The following is a 6078-nucleotide window of genomic DNA, read 5'->3' on the forward strand; positions in this document are numbered from 1 at the left end:
GGATTGAACAGCAATAATTTTGCTATTAAACTTGTGTTCGACAAGAGCTTGAAAGTTGAGCTTGAAAGTTTTTAAAGACTTGGAAAACATCTGATCTCTTTTTAAGAAGATAGATCCAAGAGAATTTGCTGTAATCATCGATGAAACTCACATAATAGGTGTGTCTACCCACAGAACTAGGGGCAGGACCCCAAACATCAGAAAAAATTAATTGCAAGGGTTGTGTGGAGACACTAGTAGATATAGGGTATGGTAACTGATGACTCTTAGCACGTTGACATGAATCACAAATAGTTTCAATATGACGCTCATCAACAAATGGGAGCTTATTTTTCCTAAGCAATCTTTCAACTAGAGAAAAAGAAGTATGTCCTAGACGATCGTGCCACCATGTTGACGAAAGCTTGACAACACCATAGGCTTGTTTATTGAATCTTCTACGCTCCGGAATCAACGGGCAAAGCCCTCAAACACATCTACCTCGATAGAGGATTTTCTTCTTGGCCTGATCCTTTATCAAAAAGAAATAAGGATGAAACTCGAGGAAGACATGATTATCAATAGCAATTCTATGAACAGAGAGAAGATTTTTGTCGGCACTAGGAACATGGAGAATTCTCCTAAGATGAATTTTGCGTTTAGGGGTACTAAAAATTGAATGACCAACATGACATATCCGCATACCTTCGCCGCTGGCAGTATGGATCTGGTCCTTGCCGCGGTATTTTTCCTTCATTGTCACCTTCTCAAGCTCGCCGGTGATGTGGTTTGTGGCGCCGCTATCGACGTACCAGTTGGTGTCGATCCCATAGGAGCCATCAGCTGCGTTGGCGACCTTGTCCTCGTCCTGGGAATCGTCTTCGTCTTCGCCGTAGCGGTACCAGCAATCTTTTGCTGTATGCCCCGGCTTGCCACAGATCTGGCAGCGAGGACTGTCCGCCCAAGCGCGACCAGAGCCACCGCCACGGCGGCCCTTGTTGCCCGAGCGCCCGCCGCCACCACCACCATGCCCTCCACCTGAGGATCGTCCTTTGCCATGAGAGGAGCCACGGTAGCGGGAACCACCACCACGACCCCTAGAGGCAGCGTTTGCAAACGACTTGAAGCGTTTGCAGATGGCGGCCGGGACAAGAGGTGACTTTGGATTCACACAAGAAGATCTTATAGTGGCTATAGGAGGCAGCGTTTGCAGCGTTTGCAGATAGGTTTAGTTACAACAAGAAGATCTAGCCTAAACTACCTCCTGAACTTATCTCATACACAAGATATATCCTCTACGTGACAGAGAATGCGCCTGGTTTAACAAAATGTTCTTATATTTCTTTACAGATGAAGTAGTTATGAAGTACATATACTCACTTGTGTTAAATTGTGATCCAAATTATACCGTATTGGACTAGACGTAGTACAAACGGTGTGGGCCTTTGAGTTGGTGCCGACGCGTACGAGTACAACTCGTTTACTTGTCCTTCAAGGACTCTCATGTATTGCCCTCTTATATACCCCATGTAGTCGCACTTCAGACGGCCTGTCGTCTCGTGCTTGTAATACTCCTCCTTATAGTGATTGCGCCTTCGTGCGTCCGTGGTTTTCTCCCGCAAGGGTTTCCACGTAAAAATCCGTGTCTCTCTGTCTCATTTATTTCTCGCTATTATCTAACAAGTGATATCAGAGCCAAGTTACAGATACGAGATTTTGAGACAGGAGATTAGGGTTGCGTCGGCTGTGCCGCCGCAAGTCGCCGATAACAATCGGATTTTCCGCTGCTGCTATTATCTAACAAGTGATATCAGACCGACAAGTTTTTTCCATTGCGCTGCGATCCGCTGTCCGAGATCGATCGGTGCTAGGCTTCAAGTCCCGAGGCTGCTCCTTCACGTGGTCAAGCCAACGCCACAAATCGTCAAGCCAAATCGGGAGGAGCGATCCACGCATTCGCCAAGTCGCCGCGTTCGTGTTGCTGCATATCCACGTACATGCGAGAGTACTACTTCTTCCCATCACGTCAAGCATCAAGTCTGACCGGTTTGTGAGTACTAGTAATTCTTCGCTACTAGTATACATCACGTGAAGGCTACTGCTAGTGATTTGCTACTGCTTTATTTAACTGCTACGGCCACCAGCGACTACCAGGTGTTATTTCCTCTGGCTTTTTTTATGTCCGCATATTAATTCCGTCAAGAATTTTTCTATCGGCTTGTACTACTTTGTGTACACAGATTTATCTACTTATGGCATCCATGAAGTATGATTTTCCGCTGCTGGATCGTGACACAAGGTTTACCTTATGGCAAGTCAAGATGCGGGCGTTGTTGGCACAGGCCGACTATGATGTAGCACTGGATAGTTTTGGGAAGAACCGAATTCAGGACTGGACTGATGAGGAGAAAAGAATTGATTGTAAGGCTTTGTCACAAATTCAACTCCATTTGCATAATAATATTTTGCAGGAAGTTTTGAGCGAGAAAACTGCGCCGCTCTATGGATAAAGCTGGAAGGGATTTGCATGACTAAAGATCTCACCAGCAAGATGCATTTGAAGCAAAAATTATTCTTGCACAGGTTACCCGAGGGAGGTAATGTTTTGAATCATATTTCAGAATTTAAAGAGATCATATCCGATCTAGCTGCAATGGAGGTTAAGTATGAAGAGGAAGATACTGCTTTAATGTTACTTTGTTCACTGCAAAGTTCTTATACCAATTTTTGAGACACCATATTATACAGTCGCGATACTCTCACGCTTAATGAAGTTTATGAAGCTTTGAACTCTAAGAAGAAGATGAAATTAATGGTGCCTCATGATGGTTCGAGTTCATCCCAAGCCGAGGGATTGTCTGTTCGTGGCAGGACAAAGGAGAAGAACTCACATAATGGAAACAGAGGCAAAAGTAAAAACGGTTACAGGGGCCGGTCGCAATCCAGAGACAAGAAGTATTGCAGGTATTGCAAGAGAGACGGGCATGACATCTCTGAGTGTTTCAAGTTGCAGAACAAGGAAAAGAGGAAAGGTAACAAACAAGGTGAAAATTCTGCTAACGTTGCTCGTGATGATAGTTCCGATGATGCTCTTGTCGTTATTGCTGGATGTGCTGAGACCAATGATGAGTGGGTACTTGATACTGCATGTACTTTTCATATGTGTCCACATAGAGATTGGTTTTCTACTTTTGATTCCACTACTACTGCTGGTTCCGTTTTGGGTTTTGATACTTCACCATGCAAGATTGAAGGCATAGGTTCCGTTCGAATCAAGATGTTTGATGGTATAATCAGAACTTTGACAGATGTTCGGTATATTCCGAAGATGAAGAGAAATCTTATCTCTGTGAGTGCCCTAGATGCAAAGGGGTACAAGTATTCAGGTGGAGATAGTGTTTTGAAGGTCACCAAAGGTTCCCTTATTGTGATGAAAGGTGATTTAAGTTTGACCAATGGTCTTTATTACCTTCGAGGTTCTACCGTTTCAAGTAACGCTACTCCAGCTATTTCAAAGAATTCTGATTGTGATGCTGCTAACCTTTGGCATATGCGTCTTGTACATATGAGTGAACTTGGTTTAGCAGAGTTAAATAAGAGATGTCTTCTTGATGGATATGAACCTGGTAAATTGACATTTTATGAGCATTGTATCTTCGGCAAGCACAAGAGGGTGAAGTTCAACACTTCGACTCATACAACCGAAGGTATTCTTGATTATGTCCATTCTGATTTATGGGGACCATCTCGCAGAAAGTCACTAGGTGGTGCTAGTTCAATGCTGACTATTATTGATGATTATTCGAGAAAAGTTTGGCCTTATTTCTTGAAGCATAAATATGAAGCATTCTCAGCTTTTAAGGAGTGGAAGATTATGATTGAAAGGCAGACTGAAAAGAAGGTAAAAATACTTCGCACTGATAATGGTATGGAATTCTGTTCTAAGCAATTTAAGAATTATTGCAAGTCTGAAGACATTGTCAGACATTACACCGTTCCTTATACTCCTCAACAAAACGGTGTTGCTGAGCGTATGAACAAGACCATTATTTTCAGAGCCCGTTGCATGTTGTCCAATGCAGGTTTGCATAGGCGTTTTTGGGCTGAGGCTGCTTCCACTGCTTGTTATCTCATTAACCATTCACCATCTATTGCTCTTAATAAGAAAACTCCAATTGAGGTATGGTCTGGTTCACCTGCTGATTATTCACAATTGAGAGTTTTTGGTTGCACTGCTTATGCTCATGTCAATAATGGAAAATTGGAGCCTAGGGCTGTTAAGTGCATCTTTCTTGATTATAAGTCTGGTGTTAAAGGTTTTAAATTGTGGAATCCTGAAACTCAGAAGGTTGTTATTAGCAGAAACGTTATCTTTAATGAATCTGCTATGTTACATGATGTTTCATCTACTAATGTTCCCGTTGAGAGTGAACATCAGCCTATTGTTCAGGAGCCTACTGTTCAGGTGGAGCATGTTATTGATTCAGGTGATACATCTGGTAATGAAATTGTTGATGCACATGATAAACCCATCGTTAATGATGATAATGTCACTCCCACTCCAAATCAGCCTATTGTTCCACCCAGTTGGAATCTCGCACGTGACAGAGTTAGACGGGGCATTAATAAACCGGACAGGTTAATTGAAGAGTGCAATATTGTTTTTTTTTGCTTTATCTGTTGCAGAAGAAATTGAAGGTAATGCTGAGCCTTCTTCATATACCGAGGCTATTATTTCTGGTGATAGTAATAAGTGGATGACCGCTATGCATGATGAGATGGAATCACTTGAAAAGAATGGCACTTGGGATTTAGTAAGATTACCTAGAGAGAAGAAACCTATTCGTTGCAAGTGGGTTTTCAAGAGGAAAGAAGGTGTTTCTCCTAATGATGAGACAAGATATAAAGCAAGGTTAGTTGCTAAAGGTTACAGTCAGATTCCAGGTATTGACTATAACGAAGTCTTTTCTCCTGTTGTGAAGCATAGCTCTATTCGCACTTTACTCAGTATTGTTGCCATGCATGATTTTGAGCTTGAACAATTGGATGTTAAAACTGCATTTTTACATGGAGAATTAAAAGAGGATATTTATATGGAACAACCTGAAGGTTTTGTTATTCCTGGAAAAGAAAAGTTTGTCTGTAAGTTAAAGAAATCTCTTTATGGATTGAAGCAATCCCCTAGACAGTGGTACAAGAGATTTGACACCTTTATGCTCTCTCAAGGTTTCAAAAGGTCTAATTATGATAGTTGTGTTTATTTGAAAACTGTCAGAGGTTCAACTATTTATTTGCTCCTTTATGTTGATGATATGCTTATTGCTGCAAAGAGTATGTCAGATATTGATGAACTAAAGAAGTAATTGAGTAATGAATTTGGGATTTGGGTGCAGCAAAGAAAATACTTGGCATGGAAATATCCAGAGATAGACCGTTTGGAAAAGTATATCTAAGTCAGAAGGGATATATTGATAAAGTTCTTCGTCGTTTTAATATGCATAATGCCAAGCCAGTAAGTACTCCGTTAGCTGCACACTTCAAATTATCATCAGCCTTATGTCCTAAGTCAGATGCAGATATTGAGTACAGGTCTAGAGTTCCCTATTCGAGTGCAGTTGGTTCACTTATGTATGCCATGGTTTGTTCTCGTCCGGATTTATCTTATGCATTGAGTGTTGTCAGTAGATACATGGCTAATCCTGGAAAAGAGCATTGGAGAGCAGTTCAGTGGATTCTCAGATACCTGCGAGGTACTTCTAATGCTTATTTACAGTTTGGGAAAACTAGAGATGGACTTGTTGGTTTTGTTGATTCTGATTTTGCTGGTGATTTGGATAAGAGAAGATCACTCACAGGTTATGTTTTCACCATTGGTGGTTGTGCTGTGAGTTGGAGAGCAACTTTGCAGTGTATTGTGGCTTGTTCCACTACTGATGCCGAGTATATGGCTATTTCTGAGGCATGCAAAGAAGCTATCTGGTTGAGAGGTTTGTATACTGAGCTTTGTGGAGATTCATCTTGCCCTACCATATTTTCTGACAGTCAAAGTGCCATATATCTTACAAAGAATCCAATGTATCATGAGAGGACAAAGCACAT

This window comes from Triticum aestivum, chromosome 2D, assembly GCF_018294505.1.
Source record: "Triticum aestivum cultivar Chinese Spring chromosome 2D, IWGSC CS RefSeq v2.1, whole genome shotgun sequence".
Taxonomy (NCBI): Eukaryota; Viridiplantae; Streptophyta; class Magnoliopsida; order Poales; family Poaceae; genus Triticum; species Triticum aestivum.